Below are 19027 nucleotides of genomic sequence, written 5' to 3' on the forward strand. Positions count from 1 at the left end.
TTAGTAAAATTCCATTATCAAATGACACTGTGTCCAAAAGAATTTCAGACATTAGCAATGATCAATTTCAACAGCTTCTTATGAAGCTTAAAGACAGTTAAAAGTTTTCAATACAACTGGACGAGTCGACAGACATTTTAAAAAATGGCACAGTTGTTACTTTTTGTAAGATATATTTATGAGGGAAGCATTCATGAAGATATACTGTTTTGTCGTCCTCTGGAAGGTCATACTCGTGGAAAAGATATATATAAAAAAGTAAATGAGTTTTTTGAAAAAGAAGGATTAAATTGGAAAAATTGTGTTGGTGTGTGCACGGACGGTGCTGCAGCCATGACCGGACAAGATCTTGGTTTTACAGCATTTGTTAAAGCTGGAAATGATCATATTACATTTACACATTGTATGATTCACCGAGAGGCACTTGTTGTTAAAAAAATTGCACCAGAATTAAACACTGTGTTTTTTGATGCAGTCAAAATCATTAACTTTATTAAAAGTCGAGCACTTAATAGTCGATTGTTTAAAAATTTGTGCATTGATATAGATTCGGATTATACAAGTTTATTGCAACATGCTGAAGTTAGGTGGCTATCAAGAGGTCGAAGTTTAAACGATTATTAACTTTAAAAGATGAAGTTCTTATATTTCTAACAGAGCAAAATTCTAATTTGGCCGATTATTTTCACGATAATTTATGGATTCTCAAGCTATGCTATTTGGCAGATATTTTTGATAAAATCAATGATATGAATTTATCAATGCAGGGAGTCTGCGTAAATATTTTTATGTTAAAAAATAAACTTGAGGCCTTTGTTAAAAAAATTCTTATATGGAAGAACAGAGTGGAAAGTGGATCGCTCGAAATGTTTCCATTTACTGACAAGTATATAATTAGTAACAATATTTCAAAAAAAGATACTCCTATAGCAAAAATTATAGTTAATCATTTGAAGGATATAGAAGTTTACATGCATAGGTATTTTCCCAATGATATCGATACACAACAATGGATTTGCAATCCATTTTCAATTGAAATGGAAGAAATTAATTTTTTAAACTTAACAGCACAAGAAGAATTTGCCGAATTAACAAGTGATACTACCTTGCGACTCAGATTTTCTCAAGTGCCTGTGCATGAATTTTGGATAGAAATCAAATCAGAATATCCCCTACATAAAATCAAAATACCATTCAACTTTAATAAACGTTAAAAATTTATTACGATCTGCACTAACTCGAATTGATCCTAAATTTAATTATTTGTGTAAAAATAAACAATCACATCCGTCACATTAATATTGTTTGATGTTAATAATATGTTTTTATTAAAAAAAATGTTACAAAAGTTTATTTTTTCTATTGAATAAATATATATATAGTTTTATGTCATTCTATTTATTGTGTTTTATTACGACCGATATCCCGTCAACGTTTCCAATTATATATATGTGAAATGAATGGGTACGTATTCTTTAATCCTTATTTTATTTACATTGTAAAATAGTGCGATATTACATCTACATCTACGATTAATATATATTTCATTATATGGACCCCCTCGTTTAAAGCTTGAAGGGGGTCGCTATATAAAAAAGTTTAAGAAGCCCTGCTCTAGACCACCAGAACCCCTTAACAGATTCAGACATTGAATTTCAGAGCTTCACACCATTAATGAAGAACAACCTTGATGGAGACAAGTAGGAATATTTGCAGACAATCAGACTTTAAAGAACAACTTTGATGGAGGCAAGTAGGAATATTTGCGGACAATCAGACTTTGAAGAACAACTTTGATGGAGGTAAGTAGGAATATTTGCGGACAATCAGACTTTGAAGAACAACCTTGATGGAGACAAGTAGGAATATTTGCGGACAATCAGACTTTGAAGAACAACTTTGATCGAGACAAGTAGGAATATTTGCGGACAATCAGTCTTTGAAGAACAACCTTGATGGAGACAAGTAGGAATATTTGCGGACAATCAGACTTTGAAGAACAACTTTGATCGAGACAAGTAGGAATATTTGCGGACAATCAGTCTTTGAAGAACAACCTTGATGGAGACAAGTAGGAATATTTGCAGACAATCAGACTTTGAAGAACAACTTTGATCGAGACAAGTAGGAATATTTGCGGACAATCAGTCTTTGAAGAACAACCTTGATGGAGACAAGTAGGAATATTTGCGGACAAATTTTTTTTTTTATATAAGGAAGTTTTGAATTCTATGAGCTATACACATGTATACATATATACAATTTCTAGCGGCCGAACAAACCAAAATGAATCACACTAGAATTTCGTTTTTCTACAAAGAAATGTTTTGATGTAATGGGTTGAATAGTTGGCTTTCTTCTACTCACTAATAACGTAAACCCGAAAGTGCTTGATTTTTTATTTTAATGTATGTAAACGAATTTGTATTAAAGCCTATCACTTTCCGGTTATTCTGCTTAAATTTACGTGCTTAAATAAAATATGGCCTTCTTTAAACCAGAAAATGCATTTGTTTACTTCTTACATTTTTTGCTTCGACTTTTCTTCGATACACCTTAAGTTACTTTATGAGAAATGTTCTCGTACATACTAAAGGTTTATTAAATACTTATAAATTTAACTAATGTGTTTTCCTTTGTTCGTATTGAAATATTTGTCACTTTAAATAAAAAAGTATATTTAAAATCGATTAATTAGCGATGGTTGCCTTTTATATTTTGCATCTTTGCATTACTACTCGTGATTGTAATTTTAATAAGCTGTAATTCGCAATTTGTATAAACAAGTTTGGTATTTTTAGCATAAACTTACATGCATATAAAATTTACACTTACAAACATTTTTCAGTGAGTTGAAAAATGTATCTCGCCCAAAAGATGCAACTAACTCGCGAAAACTGTCGTGCGATGATTTATTAAAATTTTCGACGTGGATTATCAAGAAAGGAGTGCATTGATCAACATACTTCGACTTTCAACGTTGTAGTCAGTGTTGCCAGAAAAAATTTGCTGTTGGAGCTAAATTTGTCAAAAAAAAGAGCTAAAAAGAGCCAAAAATTTTTTTTTGGAGCTAATAAAAGAGCTAAAATTTTTTCAATGACTTTTATTATATTTCACATTTATATATTCACATATTTTATTTTTTTACAAAAATTAAAATTATTTTTAAACAATTCAGTAATAACAATATATGAAAAAGTTCATATATTCATTTATTTGCAAAAGCAGAAACAAAAAAAAATAGTCTATTAAACATCACATTAAATAAATCTTGTACTTTAAAGAATTCATTAGGAACACATTTATGTATGGAAAACAATGAAAAAAATACATTTCTTACTTTTTTTTAAATAAAGTGTAACGATATAACATATCAATTTAAATATATCAAAATATATCAAATTCTTCATCACCACAAAAATCTTCTACAATATCATCATTATTGTTGCAGTCGTATATATCATTTCTCATCAACTTTAAGAGATCATCTTTTATGACAAAATCATGGCAACACTTATTAAGTCTCTTAAGCCCACATCTTATTGTTAACAAAGTGTTTAACATAACCAAATTAATTTTATTGCGTTGTTTATTTTTAATGCAATTCATCATCGAAAAAGTTCTTTCAACTTCAGCGTTGCTAAGTGGTAGCACAAGAAGAGAAAATACAAAATTTGCCAGTTCATTAAACGGATTATCATTTACAGAATTTTTATATTCCTTAACCTCGATCCAAAAATCTAAAGTATTGTTCACATTTTTCCAATCATATAAATGTATGTTGCGCCACTGCATTTCCAAGCATGTAATTTCATCTATGTATATTGAAATTATTTTTTTCGTTTTCAAAGTAATCAAAAATTTGAGGCTTTATTGTTTTTAGAGTATTTTCAGTGGAAAAAAAATCAATTTTTTTTAAAGTATTTATGTTATGTGGCAAACGTTGCCTCAACTGTTCAATTAATTTCATTATAAATTTTCGACAAATATTACGAATTTCGTTTTCTGTGCTCTCATTTATGGTGTTTTCTTCTTTTTTTTGTCGAATAAATTGTTCAAAATTATAATGAAAGTAAGGAATAGGAGTAAAAAAATTGTCTAATTCAGACGTTAAAGGGTTGAAATCTTCGAAGGTGACACTATACTGATGCACAAGCTTGAAATTAAATATACAACTTCGGAAAACAATTTCATAGGGTCAGCTATGTTACTTTCAAAAAGTTTGTTCACTTTTTGCACTTCACTTAAAATTGGTTTTAAAAACTGGAAATATGCCAAATTTTCATCAGTGTACATTTTTGAAAGAAGTTGGGCTTTGTGACATGATTCATTCAAAGCGGCTATGCCAAAATGAGTTTTAAGTTCCAACCACTGATCTACAATTCTTTTGACTGCTGGTTCGATTGACAGCCACCGTGTTTCACACGCTCGAGTAATTTTTAATGGACACATACCATCGTTAATGGTAGAGTATAGAGACTCGTATTGTGCTTGTCGCAGCGAAGATTTTGAAAACCAGTTGTAGGTTTCGGAAATTATAAATTCGATTTCATTTGGCATACATTTCGAAGCCGCACAAACAGCTAGTTGTATTGAGTGACAAATGCAAGGAACGAGTTTGATATTGGCATTGAATTCCTTCAGTCGAGTAATGACTCCGTTATTAACCCCAACCATAACGCTAGCATTATCTGTTCCTACATCCACCATGTTTTCAAAACTTAAATTAAATTCCTTTAATGTATTGGAAATGGCTAACACAATGCCATCCGCCGTGCACTTTTCCAACTCCGCGAGTTTTAAAAAAGTATTAACGAAAACTTTCGATGAGTTACTGTAGTATCTGACTACAATGCCCACATATTTTTTTGTAGTTATGTCTGTTGCTTCGTCGATAATTAGACTAAATTTATTATCTTTGAGATCAGCCATTAGCAAACTTTTAAAATAGGGACTTAGCACATTTTTAAGTATAGCGCTACACTTTGATCTTCGTAGCTTCAAATTGGGTGCAGCTTTGCTATCCGAAAATATCCCGCTTTGCAAAATGGTTAGGTGGTCAACCACTCTAATTGAAGTGTGTACTCCGATGAATAACGCATTGGCCAATTCCGCTCTGTGTACTTCCATTTCTTGCTTTTTTATAAATGAAACTGTCGGCTGAGAGCCCGACATAAATGGCGAAGCTGCATTTATGTGCTTGCTTGTGGCAGCGTGACGAATAAGGCCGTGTAATTTGGATTTCAAGCTGCAGTGGCAGTACTTACATTGCAAACCTTTTCCAGTCTCGATCAACCACTTCCTGAATCTTTTGTCTTGAAGCCATGTAGATCGCGGTTTTTGCTCGTACTTCCTATAAGCATTAAAGAGGTTATTTTTATATTAAACAAAATAACAAAAATTTTACCTTATTTGCTTTGCCAAACATTCATGGTCAGAACCCTCATTGGCGGCAGTCGGCAGTCTTTTGCTTATAAATCTGCATAAGTAAAAAGTGATCTTAAAGTATTATTAATTAGAAAAATAAAAAAAAGGCTTACCTCTCCATTGCGCGTTTTTAAGTGAAAATGCGCCAATAGTATTAGGTATGATACTTTTGAAACTAATCGATTATAGAACATAGAAATCGTTCATGGCTACAGGAGTTACCACACGGCAACAAAAAAAAACACGTCGAATTAATTTAAGTACAAAGAGTAGTAAATTATTTTGTTTAAATATTTAAAATATTTGTAGCTAAAAAGAACTATTTCATTTTAAAAAGAGCTAAAAAAAGAGCTAGGAGCTAAATCCAAATTTTTGGAGCAATTTAAAAAAAAAAGAGCTAAATCTAGCTCCAAAATCACCAAAATGGCAACACTGGTTGTAGTACCACACTGAGCCACTATGAAACGCTGGTACAACCAGTTCTTTTGTGGCCGTCGATACTTCCAGGATGAATTTCGTGCAGGCCATTCCAAAAACCATTAATGCTGTGCATCAATTGATAACGCCAGATCGTCAACGATAGAGGCATCCTTGGGTATTAATGTGACTGACGTACATTCAATATTGCATGAACATTTAGTTGTCAAGAAGATTTTTCCTCGTTGGATACCGCATAATTTGACGATTTCATAATTGCCCCAAATTGAACTCGTGTTGATTGATGTATGAAGGATGTTGAAGAATTTAAGCCGGCGTGATTCAAGGTACGCTTATGACATCGTAACAGGTGGCGAATCTTGGATTTGAGCCGGAAACAAAACAGCAATCTACAGTATGGGTATTCCAAGACGAACTTAATCCAACGAAAGTTTTTCGCGGAAGAAGCAACTGAAAGCCCATAATCGCCTATTTTTTCCAGAAAATCTGGTCAAGTCGCAATTTTGCCACCTTCACCTTCACCACCCTCACCAAGCCAAAGCTCTCACTCTATCGGCATATAAGACTGCTTTTGAGCACTCAAATGTTCGAATTAATAATTAATAATTTCTTTTTGCTCCCGAACAGCAAAAATAAAATGCAAGGCCGACGTTTTTCAATGTCTCAATAATCTACCTTTAAACAGCTCGTTTTACAGGTATCCACTTCTGAGTCGCAAAAGTGCTTTGAAAATTGGTTCACGTGAATGCAGAAGTGTTTTGACTACCACGGAGAATATTTTAAAAAACAATAAAATCATTTTCATTATTACAATATTTTACTATGTTTTCATTATTGGGCGCAAAATATCGTATAAAATGCGACTCTTATTTATTACGTGTATGGTGCACGTAGGTTCGAATCTCCATGCATGAAACACCAAATCATAGAAACAGGCTATTGAGCAGGCTATTGCAAACATCAAAGTGCATTTCTGCCATGAAAAAGCTGCTCATAAAAAATCATTTGCCATTCGGAGTCGACGTAAAACTGTAGGCCCCTGAATTTGTGTGACAACATCAAGACATACACCACAAATAGGAGGAGGAGCTCGGCTTAACATCTAACAAAAGTGTACGCGCCAGTTATTTATTTATTTTATTTTTTTATTTATGGTAGGAGAGATTCTCATATAATACCAATGCATTTTTTTTCGAGTTACGCTGTTGCAAAATAATAAATATGTAAAGCTCGGGAATTATCTCGGAATCCTGGTCTTGTAATAACGAGCTCCCGAAAATTCCGGGGTCGTAAACAGGGAAAACATTCGCATCCCTAGTATGTATTCGTGGTTGATGAAGCTAGATTTTTTTTACTTACATATTCTAAAACACTTTGACAACCCTTCAATTCAGCATAAAGCTCGATGTAGAGGTGCCATAACGATAACCACACAAATCTGCTGATGGAACCAACCTATGCAAAAAATAGATTAAATGTGGCACACCATAATGTCGAGGTCATAACCATAACCGTAACCATAACCAGCTGATGGTTGATTTGCTGCATTGTGGTATAAATGCCGTTATATTAAGAAATATATTACTAATATATGTATGTAAATGTTGTCCCCTGTCGCCCATTCTCATCGCCTTCGTTCTTGATGACGTCATGAACCAACGGACCCTGCACCCTGGAGTTTCACCAGACATCTTGAGGGCCTGGACTCCGCCGTGACCTCTGCCTCCTCTCTCACAAACTCTCTGACATGCAATCGAAGGCGCAATAGTCGCGCTCTCACTCACTGTCGGACTCGAGGTTAACATCGCCAATACCAAGGCTATGAGAGTTAACCACAATAACGCAAGGCAGATATTGGTTGACGGATGCCCGGTGGAATTCGTCGAAAGCTACTGCTACCTCGGCTGTATTATCACCGATGAAGATGTCAACTGCAGGCTAAACAAAGCAAGGGCGGCATTCGGCCGCATGCATACAGTATGAGGGAGTTCGCAATTTTCCAGGCACCCTAAACTACGAATATTCGGCTCATGCGTGAAGTCCGCATTGTTAAACGGAAGCGAAACATGGCTGGTCTCTAACACCATCACACAGAGGCTACAATCCTTCATCAACAAATGCCATCAGTAACGACGCACTGTAGAGATTAACGAACGAGGACCCCATCCTTAGATAAATCAAACGCAGAAAGGGGCGATGGATAGGTCACACATTAAGAAAACCACCAGATAGCACCGCGAGAATGGCATTGGACTGGAACCCGCAAGGGAGCACAGGTCGCCCAAAAAACACTTGGAGAAGGTCGATGCTGCGCGAACTAGCAGATGCCGGCTTCTCATGGGACAGTGCAAAAACTGCAGCACAGAACCGTGTATGATGGACAGTCTTGTCGAGGCCCTATGCTCCCGAGAGGAGTGAACAAGGAAACAAAACAATTTATGTAAATATCAGCTGCTATGGCTATGGCAGCAATAATTGATGCCAATCAATATCGTTATGGGTAATAGTACGATTAAGGTTATGGCGCAATATTAGGGCACCTCTACTTTGAGCTTAAGCGTGAGAATGAACTCCAGCGCCCATTTTGACAAAAGGAAATTCTAGAAGTTACTATTGAACCGAGCGGTTGTATCTTTGACTGAGTTTTTCTTTGTAAATTATTTGAATGAATAAAAATTATGTAAATATAAATGTACAATTTCTACCTTAATACATGAGACAATCCTTTTCCGACTAAATCATTTGGCGAGAACTTAGTTAATGAGTCTGCAGAATGTAATAAAATTAGCGCATGCATACCATTGCGTATAGTACACAAATAATTGCATATGCATGTGTATTATGGTAAGGCATAAGTAAGCAATTAAGTGAGACATAAGTGGGCATAGAAAAAGACACACACACATATAAATGTAAGTATAATTAGCAAATAGAAATATTTTATTAAGTGTTTGGGCGAGCTTCCCATTCAATTAGTGTGTGTTTTATGCCGCCAACGAACGGCCAACGGTTTTTATGTAAAGTTTTTCCGCAGCAGACATTTACACAGAGATTTTCGAATGCCTGCCAAGCAACGCTATGAACAGCAATTTTTCCATCATTTCGATGTTTTATGTCCGCAGCAAGTTTCGAACTAAGCATCTGATATGCTGCACACATGAATCACAATATCGCCGAGTGTACTGGTCAATAATTTAATGTGATTTTTATGATTATTTTTATGGCACCACTACAACATTTGTCAACTGGCTTTACTACCGTGGCCATTATTAAATGCGCATTTTTCTGAAAATCATATACGAGTATAAGTATATTTTATACCTATTTATAATCCATACATAAGTACAGTGGGTTACGAATGTTTTCATTCACTTATAATTTTTTTCCATTTCGTCATTTTCCATACAAGTAGCGGATTATTATTATAAGCTGATAACGGGTTAATTATATTTGTACAACTTTTTATGATATATGGTAGCTCATATTTTTGCTTAACACTTTCGTAGCGGCTGTGGAATTAAACCACATCGTTTCACTGGAAGTTTGTGAATGAAATTTCGTGGGAATTAAAACTATTTATTTAACAAATCGATTCATATATAATAAATAAAATTAATGCGTGCGTAATTTTGCAATAAAAACTTTATAAAGCTTACATTAAATAGACACAACTCAGACAAACGTTTTTAATTTTTTATCATCTGTCTGTTTGGCTGGGCTAATTTTCAAAATGGCTGGACCAATTTTAATGGGTCTGATTGAAGACTTTTAAGAGTACATTGATTTCTAGATGTTATTAGATTAGATTAGATTACTTGGAAGTTTGAACTTTGACCTCATGGTCTTTTGTGCCCTCTACTCATCACAGTACCTCATCCAGACCCAGTTCCTTTATTAAACTCAACATTATTGAAAACAAAAATCTAATGAACTTCATTAGCAACATAAAGAGGTTAACACAACCGCTGACTAGTCACCGTTCGTAGTCCACAATTACTCAACCTTCCCCATCCCTTTCCCTTTCGTACTCTTTTACCCTTCACCTCTATCCCATCTTGCAATGGTATCACAAAGGGTGAACCAAACTTCTTCATCCAATTGGGCCCACTCGCTGGGCAACCATCACTACCTAACCTAACCTATTCCTCACATCTTACTAACTTACCATATTTTTAAAAAATGGTAAAATAAATTTTGAAGTTTATTTTGAAAATTTTCTCCGACAACAAAATCCCGTCACAACAAATTCTTCGACAAATCTACGAAATGACACTCCGAATGAACTCAGTCACTCTACGAATTTTGGACGCAGAGTGTTGCGACTCCATATAAACTGTTGACAAAAATAGTAATCGTGTTCCGATTTCGCTAAAACTTCATTATTTTTCTAATTTCTGTAGGAAAAGAAGAAACAGGAAACGTGGTTTCGGTAGGTTCATTGACACGTGGGCAGAAAAAATAAATGTTATCCGATTTTGCTTTATCTAAATAAAAACATAAACTTAAAAAATAGAAAAGATTGACTCACAACAACGCCTACTGCACACATAAAAATTCAGCGCAACCATTGTTGATCGCACTCAACAAAGATTAATGATATCCCGAATTAGCGCACAGGTCTTCACTGAAATACACAAATAACTTTTATTTAAGCTAATATGCGCAGCTATTAAAATTTACACACTTATTTAATCTATTAATTATTGCTTAGTAATTATAATATTACCATTAAAAGGCCTTAGCGACGAGGTCCATCGACCTACGCTTTAAAATATCGCTCACCCTCAAAATGTGGCCAAACTCATGAGTTTAACTTTCCAGAAAAAACCGTTTTTGGCCTTATAACATATTATATTTTAGGAAAATTAAACGTTGTTTATTTGGAAGAAAAGATTTTTCAGAAATCAAATGAGAAATTATTATCAATATTGTTTTTTTTTTTGTAATCATGACAATCAAGGTTATAAATTAAATGAAGGCAGTTTTAGAATAGATAGTCACAATTCAAGAAAAGTCTATTTTCAATAACGCACTTCGAGTATCACAACACAACTAAACATATTAAATGTTTCCCAATTGCAGTGCAGTGTCATTTATAACAACGAAAGAAACAACGAAAGAGACCTAACTGTTTTTTCGACGATGTGTAGTGCAATAATAAAGGGTTTACCAATAAGAGGTGTTATTCCCGTAAAAGATCAATGGTTTCGTTGCTTGTGTGGCACGTAGCGCCGTCTTGTTGAAAATACACATTGTCCAGATCAATACCATCCAATAACGGCCATAAAATATCGTTAATCATCGCTCGATAGCGCAATCCATTCACCGTAACTGTTGCTCCAGCTTCATTTTCGGAAATGTAAGGTCCAATGACTCCGCTGGACCATAAACCGCACCAAACAGTCAAACGTTGAGGATAGAGAGGCTTTGCAACAATAACTCTTGGATTTTCTGAGCCCCAAATCCGACAATATTGCTTGTTGACGAAGCCACCGAGGTGGAAATGGGCCCCATCACTCAAAATGATTTTTCGATGGAGTTCCGAATCGTTTTCATGCATTTCAACGACCCAATCAGCAAAGACTCGACGTTGTTGGTGATCGGTCGGCTTGAGTTCTTGTGTTAACTGAACTTTATAAGCCTTAAGACCCTTATGCAAAATACGGTGCAATGACGTTTGTGGAATGCCTAATTCCAAAGAACGACGAGGAGTGGACGAACCTGGGTTTTCCTCAACACTTTCGGTTACAACAGCAAGATTTTCGGCTGTTCTTGAGCGACGTGCACGGGTTTTATTCTTCACATCACTAACATGTCCCAAAAGCTTGAATTTTTTCACCGATTTCTGTATTGAGGTCCGACCAAGTGCTTCCCGATGGCCCAAAAATGTTCGAGTTTTATGAACCGTCTCTGCCATATTTTCACCATTTTTATAGTAAATTTTAATAATTTCAATCCGTTGTTCAAGCGTGTATCGTATCGGTGTAGTTTCTACTTGTCAAATATCAAAAAATGGCAGCTTCAAAGTGACATCTACGGAAATAGCGGACTATTCAAAATAACACCTCTTATTGGAAACCCCTTTATTAAAAAACATTTGTAAGATGTACGCAGACTTTATCGGCTATGTGTATGTGTATGCAACACAATAGCCCATAAATAGCAATTTCGAGACATCAGTTCTTTTGGCATTTTATTGCCGACGCTCGTCGGTGCCATTGAAAAATGTTCGATGACCTTTGGGCATAGTGCCGGGTCAATTTCATTAACAGCTCTTCGAATAAAGCTTTGCTTACGGAAAAAAAATTGCCGAAGAGGAAATAGATTATTTTTTATTAGTGAAGAGTAAGAACCAACAACATCAAGACGCCACAACAACTAATTAATAACACTGATCAACAAAAAAAAACGTTCGGAAAATATCTTGGAAACCAACACTTGTTTTAAGACAAGTAAGACATGCTGATTACAAATATAGAAACCGTTTGTCTCTATCACCCACCGTTGTTGAGATATTTGGCATTGACCATTTATATATGTTTAATATTGTATCAAAGCAAACAACTCGCAGGCAAGTCACAGTAGAGCTATATCGCTGAATAGAGTACTACTTAACATAAATACACATAGTTTAAGATATAATACACTTGTAAAATACATAGATATAACGTAAAGTTCCTTAAATTAAAAGTTAGTTTGGTTTGAATTTCTTGGCTGTAGACTTGCGTTCGTGCTGACAATTTGGCATGTTGCGCTGAAGCATCCAGCAATAGTCGGCTAACATTGCTGCACTCCATCGACTTTGATAGCGTGACTCCATCACCGAGATGTCCTGATGGAAACGTTCACCATGTTCATCACTAACAGAACCTAGGTTTTCTGGAAAGAAGTCGAGATGTGAGTCGAGGAGATGAATCTTGAGGGACATGTTAATATCTTAAAAACCTGACGTGATAGAGAAAAACGGTTTTCAGATTTGTCATCAGCATGAAAAACTGCTTTAGAAAATGTAATCATCAAACAAGATATTTTTGGGTTGTTATTCAGTGTAATTATCACACACACATTAACACACTCCACATGTAATAGAGCTTGCTACCTTTCCTTTGATTAGCATGACACTAGTAGCTAATTCTCAACCCCTTAGCGTGAGATAACGACAATTTTGACCCGCCTCCACAAAACTCCTACCATTTCGATAGTGGATTTTCGTAAATTCTAGGCCCTCTAAATTCATGCAATTATGCGACTGATACCAATAAATTGTGCTACATACGAAATAGGCAGCCTTAAGGAGTTATATGTATATGTACAGTTAGAATTTTCGAAAAAAATCGATTTTTTTTTTTCTTAATGTACATATATTTAAGAATACACAAGAAAATTTAATACCGTTCCGATGAATATTTTCGAGGTTACACGCAAATTTGAAAAAGCGTTTCAGAGAATTTTTATCCTATGTAAAGTGTTTTTCAAACTTTAAACGCGTTTTTCTCAAAATGGTTTTTTAAATGTCGGTGACAAACATTATTCGAAAGCGGCTAAATTTAGTCTCATTATTATCTCGATTAGTCTCAAATTTTAACACGAGCTTCTTAAATATATTTTATAGCAATTAATCGAAGATTTTTTCTCACCGATAAATACTGTTTTTTATAAATAATTTAAGGCCGAAAATTTTAGACAAAAATCGATTTTATTTTTTTTTTTTGAGAAACCGCCATTTCGTCAAAAAAATTTATTTTGCTTATTTCTTCCATTAATTACTACATTTAACATTGCTTTAACGAAATCTGTTTGGTTTTTCAATTTCAGAGGATACAGTGGTCACCGCAAAACGTCTTTATTGAGAGTATCTCCCGGAGATCAGCTCTAGCTCCTTTACAAATAAATATTTTTACTAATACTAAGTCTTGAAACCGCCGTAGCCGTATGGGTTGGTGCGTGACTACCGTTCAGAATTCACAGAGAGAACGTAGGTTCGAATCTCGGTAAAACACCAAAATTAAAGAAAAACATTTTTCTAATAGCGGTCGCCCCTCGGCTTAAAACTGTAGGTCCCTCCATTTGTGGAACAACATCAAGACGCACACCACAAATAGGAGGGGGAGCTCGGTCAAACACCCAAAAAAGGTGTATGCGCCAATTATATGTGTATGTAAGTCTTGAAACACAGGTAAAATATAACATAATATGTGTACAAATTTTTAGATTAATAAATTTAAAAGTTTTCTCTGAAAAAATTGTGGAAAATTCGTTTTTTCGGCCTTTTAACTGTTTATAACCTCTCAATGGAAAACTTGTATATCATTTATTTTAAATACTGCTAATGATGCTATGCATAAGTATCATATACTATATAAAGTACGTACATTATTTTGACCAAAGGAACCCGTTACTAATTAATTCCATACTGTTATGTTTTCGATGTTTTATAAACTTTTTGGCTTTATGAAGGTAATTATTATTTATTTTTATGTGTAGCTGAAGCACATTAACTGTCATATGAGCAAACGCATAGTTTTTCTACACATCACTCATTCGGTGCGCAATTTTTCACAGTTATTCTAATGCATAGTCGTCTTAACTTTCCATTTTGCTGCGCAGTTAGATTTTTTCACTAAATAAATGCAAATTATTTGACTAATTTATATTTATATCTTGCTTTACTGCTTTATTGTTATGGCGCTTCAGACAATTAGCAAAGTTATTTTATTTTGAACAATATCAAATGTTTAGAAGTTGCATGTATGTATGCACACGTGTGTTTACCTTTGAATTCTGTCGACTTCTTTACTTTTTGTCAGAGCACAATGTACTGCACATTTTTTAATGTGTAGTTGTTTTTTTCTCAGCACTCTTCTACGATTCAACCAACAACAAATCAGTTGCTGATAGACGATGATGACAACAAATAGACGTCTGCACATTCGTGAAGCTTCAGCACTCATTCACGCTTCATTTTCTATTTTATTTTTGGTTTTGGTTTTTGTTTTCGTTTGTTTTTCTTTTCTGTTTGCTAAATCATAAAGCACTTGTTGCACTTTAGAGATATGTGCGTATGTGCATTATTTAATTTTTAGTTGCTATAAATTATAAATACTTCAGTCTATTTCCTGCGAAACAGAACACTCTTATCTACATGATAATGAAACTACGCGCCTATTAGGTGTCTAATCAGTTGATATACAAAAAATTATTCAATGAAACTTTGCTCCTCCCGATTTTCGTAGCTTTCGTTGTAGTTTTCAATTATTACTCATTTGTTGTGATCCGCCGTTTCTATTTATTTGAAAAAAGCTCTTGTTTTCATACACTATTCGCACTGAAATAGACGCTAATCATACCGTATCATATTGAGAGTTTTATGTAAAATGTTAATTAATGAAGCATTACAGGTTGTTTTACATTTTTTCTTTGTTTTTTTTTTCATCACTGCCTTAACGCCTACATTAAGAAGCTTTTGCTCTCATATTGCGTGATAAGTATTTTCGTGTATTTTTGGCTCTTGCCGCTTAAAGTTGAGCGCATCTTAATTGTTCCATCAATAACGTTTGGCACCTGAGTTCGAAGTATTTACATATTGCGACATTTCAAACCACGTTAACAGTCGAAATTTAATGGTCAACTGTGTCAAATTTGGTTTAATGCGGTATTTTCTAGAAAAAAAATATTTTTGTTACACGCACCAATTTTTCTTTTCATATAATTTTCGTGTTACTACACGCACAATTTATTATATGTTTCGTAATTTTTACATAAGTATGTATGTTTTCTCATTTATATACACGCTTTATGATATTTATGATACGCATTTGAAATTAAAACATAATAATTTATGTGTACACGCGCGAAAAATTAGCAACAGAACAACAATTTGTAAACAACGACGCGTCGTACACGGCGTATATCAAACAACTAAAATTTAAATTAAGGCATTTATTTAATCGCGTTCGTTGGACTCTTGCGCACTCCTGCACTCATTCTCGCACTCACTCATAGTAGCGGATATACTCATGAAACTCTTGTGAGCGCATACCGGCAAAAGCTTAAGCTCCACTTGCCGGTGTACACTTGCATATACGTATGTTCACACATACATATTCAAAAGCATGCTTGCAGCAAGGCAGCAGCAGCAAGTTAGTGTGTTCTTTCCAGCCGCTGTGATTGATAAAAGCATAGTTGCTCTTAAAAGAAATTTAAAGTTTACCAAAAAATACACGATATACAGAATTCTAAAGTGTGGCTCTCAGCGAGTTTGCTGCGGATGGTCAAATCTTGTAACCTATCATTCTTTGAAAAAAATCATATGAAAAGTCGAATAATCTCTTTCAAACAAAAAAAGTAATGTTGTATTATTGAAGTTAGAGGGAAAGGAAATTAATTGTAAGAAAAAGAACCCGACGCTAAAATGTGATAGGTATAGAATAGGAATGTCGATTTCCGGGATGCTACCGACCCCGGGACTGTCACGAGATTAAAAGGCTTTTCATTTTACTAAAATTAAATCTTGAAAAGTATAACACATACAGCGATGGACACCAAAAAGTTGCTTGAAAAATGTATGGATACAATTTTATTTGAATTTTTGTTTTTCTAATAATAATAAGCTAAAAAATCATTCTTTAACATAAAATATCAAAATTATGGAGAAAAAAGGCAAAAACAGCCTATATACAGGGTCCGGCACTCGAAGTGTAACCAATTAAAAAGGCCATCAATTTAGTTTGGAAAATTACTTTTATTCAATTCAAAAAAAGAAATGTGGGAAAATAATACAAAATTAAGAATCAATTTACTTTTGCTCGATTATGACCACCTTTTGCCTTGGCTATGGCCTTGAGGCGGTCCAGAAACGAATTGCAAGCTGCCCGAAAGAGACTTGCAGGTATTTTGGCCCACTCGCGGACAAAGACTTTTTTCAGCGCCTCGAGGCTGGTGAATCTCTTAGTTCGGACCATGCTCTCCAAAATGGCTCAAAGAGAATAACCCATCGGATTCGCGTCTGGTGAATTTGAGAGCCATGTTATGAAGTTCGGAACGTTGGTTTTTAGCCATTCTAGGTTCACTCGAGCTTTGTGAGATGGTGCCGAGTCCTGCTGAAATGTCCATGGTTTGTCACCGAAAGGTTTGTCTGCCCACGGCTTCAAAGTAATCCCCAGAATACTTTCCCGATAATATTTCGTATTTACCTTGAGCGGCCCAAACCATTACCAATCAATGAATCAAATTCTCGTATGAACTCTCGGTCAAAAAACCATATCGTTTTAGGAGTTTGCTCAATTTGAAAAATTGTATCGTCAGAAAACACAATGTTCGGAAATTGACCGCTTTCGGCCAAGCGAAGCCACTCCTTCGTTCTCTCAAGTCTGACTTGTTGCTGTTTTGGTGTGAGATCATGCGCCTTTTGGATCTTGTAAGGCTTGACTTTGAGATCATTTTTCAATATGCGTCGTATGCTACGGTCTGATATTTTCAGTTCTTTCGCCATTCGATTGGACTTCGTCGGGGATTTCGCTCAAGTCGCTTGTACCATTTTTGATATATGGCGCGACCGCTGTTAGAAAAATGTTTCTTTTCATAATTTTGGTGTTTCACCGAGACTCGAACCGAAGTTCTCTCTGTGAATTGCGAATGGTAGTCACGCACCAACCCATTCGGCTACGGCGGCCGCCATAGAGGGCTGATTTTTTTCTATGCGTTTTGCGCTGCCACTGTGCGCGTTTCAGGTGCAGTATTATCCTTTTAACTGCGTTCCAACAGTCATTTGAAGCGCACATGTTACTGATTTAGCTGTCTGCACTCAGCTGTTCTCCCAAGTCTAACTCAAGCGTTCCGCGTTTTTCGTTGAAACGATCACAAAAGAAGACCGCGTGCTCCGCGCTTTTTATTGTATTGTTGCAGCTTGGACAGAACGGAGTGTTCTCCATGTGAAAACGATGGAGGTACTCCAAGAAACATCCGTGACCGCTGTCTTCTGGTCACCCATTGGCTAGTTTTGGGGATAAGTCTATAGGTCCAACGTCCATTAACAGACGCGTTTCATCTGCTTGGCCACTTTTCTAACGAATGCAGGCGTTTTGCACGTATTTTTCTCAACTTAATAGCTCGGATGGGCTATTGATGCAAGGAAGTACTTAAGTTGACCTACTACCTAGCCAGATTTGATCACTCGGGTGCCGTATGTGTGTAGGTTTAAAGAAGCCTACCATTTAGTGGAACCCAGCCTCGAAATGCACTGAGGAAAAGGTTTTTATTTCAACAGCAGTCGGCCCACGGTAGATAATATCAAACCTCCAAACAAATTTCCTCCATGAAAAATCATCTCATAAAAACCATCTGACTCTCAGAGGCGGCATAAAACTCCAGGGCGCTCCATTTGTAGACGAAGAAGACTCACACCACACAGCAAAACACTTCCATTTGTTCCTCTTACTATACCAGTATGTAGCAACCTATTTTCGATTTGAGGTTTGTCCAAATTAAACTTCGCCAGAAGGCCTTGCTTTTTATATAAGCTTACGTAGCCCTTGCCTTAAGTACATCTAATAAATTAAATAAATAATTCACTCGTACTGAACCGTTGTCTTGTAAATACTCTTATTTGATTATTATTCTCATATAGAGAATATTGGGGCTTATTCAAGCTGATTTTGTTTTTTTCCTTAGCGATGAATGTTTTTTCACACTTTCGTCTCAATTATAAAATACTTCATTAGACAACAGATAACAAGCGGACTCTTGTGTGGGAGTCATATTGAAGCAATGAGTAGTATTTAATCCTCTATACATATGTGTGTAACCACAATTATGTATATTATATATTAATAATATATTATATAGCAAATACGATTATATACCCTAGCTTAACAATACTATAAGTATAATTACGTCTCTACAAAGGTTAATTTCCCTTGAAAGAAGTCCAGCATATTTGGCAATTCATTCCCAACAGAATTTTGTTCAGATTAAAATTCTACTCTTGTTTTTGCATTTGATATACGCGAAATTCTACTTTTTTCTTCTCTTACTATTCGCAATGATATTCTCATTTATATTTGTATTCGAACTTACATACATTCCTACAATAACGCTGTTAAGCCTTAACACTGTTAAGTCCGCTACATGTTAAGGCAAAATTTATATAAGGTGTTAATAACAT

At 35.1% G+C, this 19027-nt stretch overlaps 1 protein-coding gene across 6 annotated transcripts in view; it reads right to left on the bottom strand.

The window, feature by feature from the left end:
- The window catches only part of LOC128863661 (uncharacterized), a 114051-nt gene extending 98282 nt beyond the window's left edge, over positions 1-15769 (bottom strand). The window contains exons 1-2 of one of the 6 annotated variants that reach the window (XM_054102926.1): positions 10648-10921; positions 10394-10489 (exon numbers count right to left, since the gene is read on the bottom strand). The gene's annotated coding sequence lies outside the window, so the exon portion shown is untranslated. Of the gene's footprint in view, positions 1-10393; positions 10490-10591; positions 10922-14237 lie in introns of those variants that run through there. The other 5 variants (XM_054102923.1, XM_054102925.1, XM_054102921.1 and 2 more) reach the window with 5 other exon arrangements.
- Between the last annotated feature and the right edge of the window lie 3258 nt (positions 15770-19027).

This window comes from Anastrepha ludens, chromosome 5 (genome assembly GCF_028408465.1).
Source record: "Anastrepha ludens isolate Willacy chromosome 5, idAnaLude1.1, whole genome shotgun sequence".
NCBI lineage: Eukaryota > Metazoa > Arthropoda > Insecta > Diptera > Tephritidae > Anastrepha > Anastrepha ludens.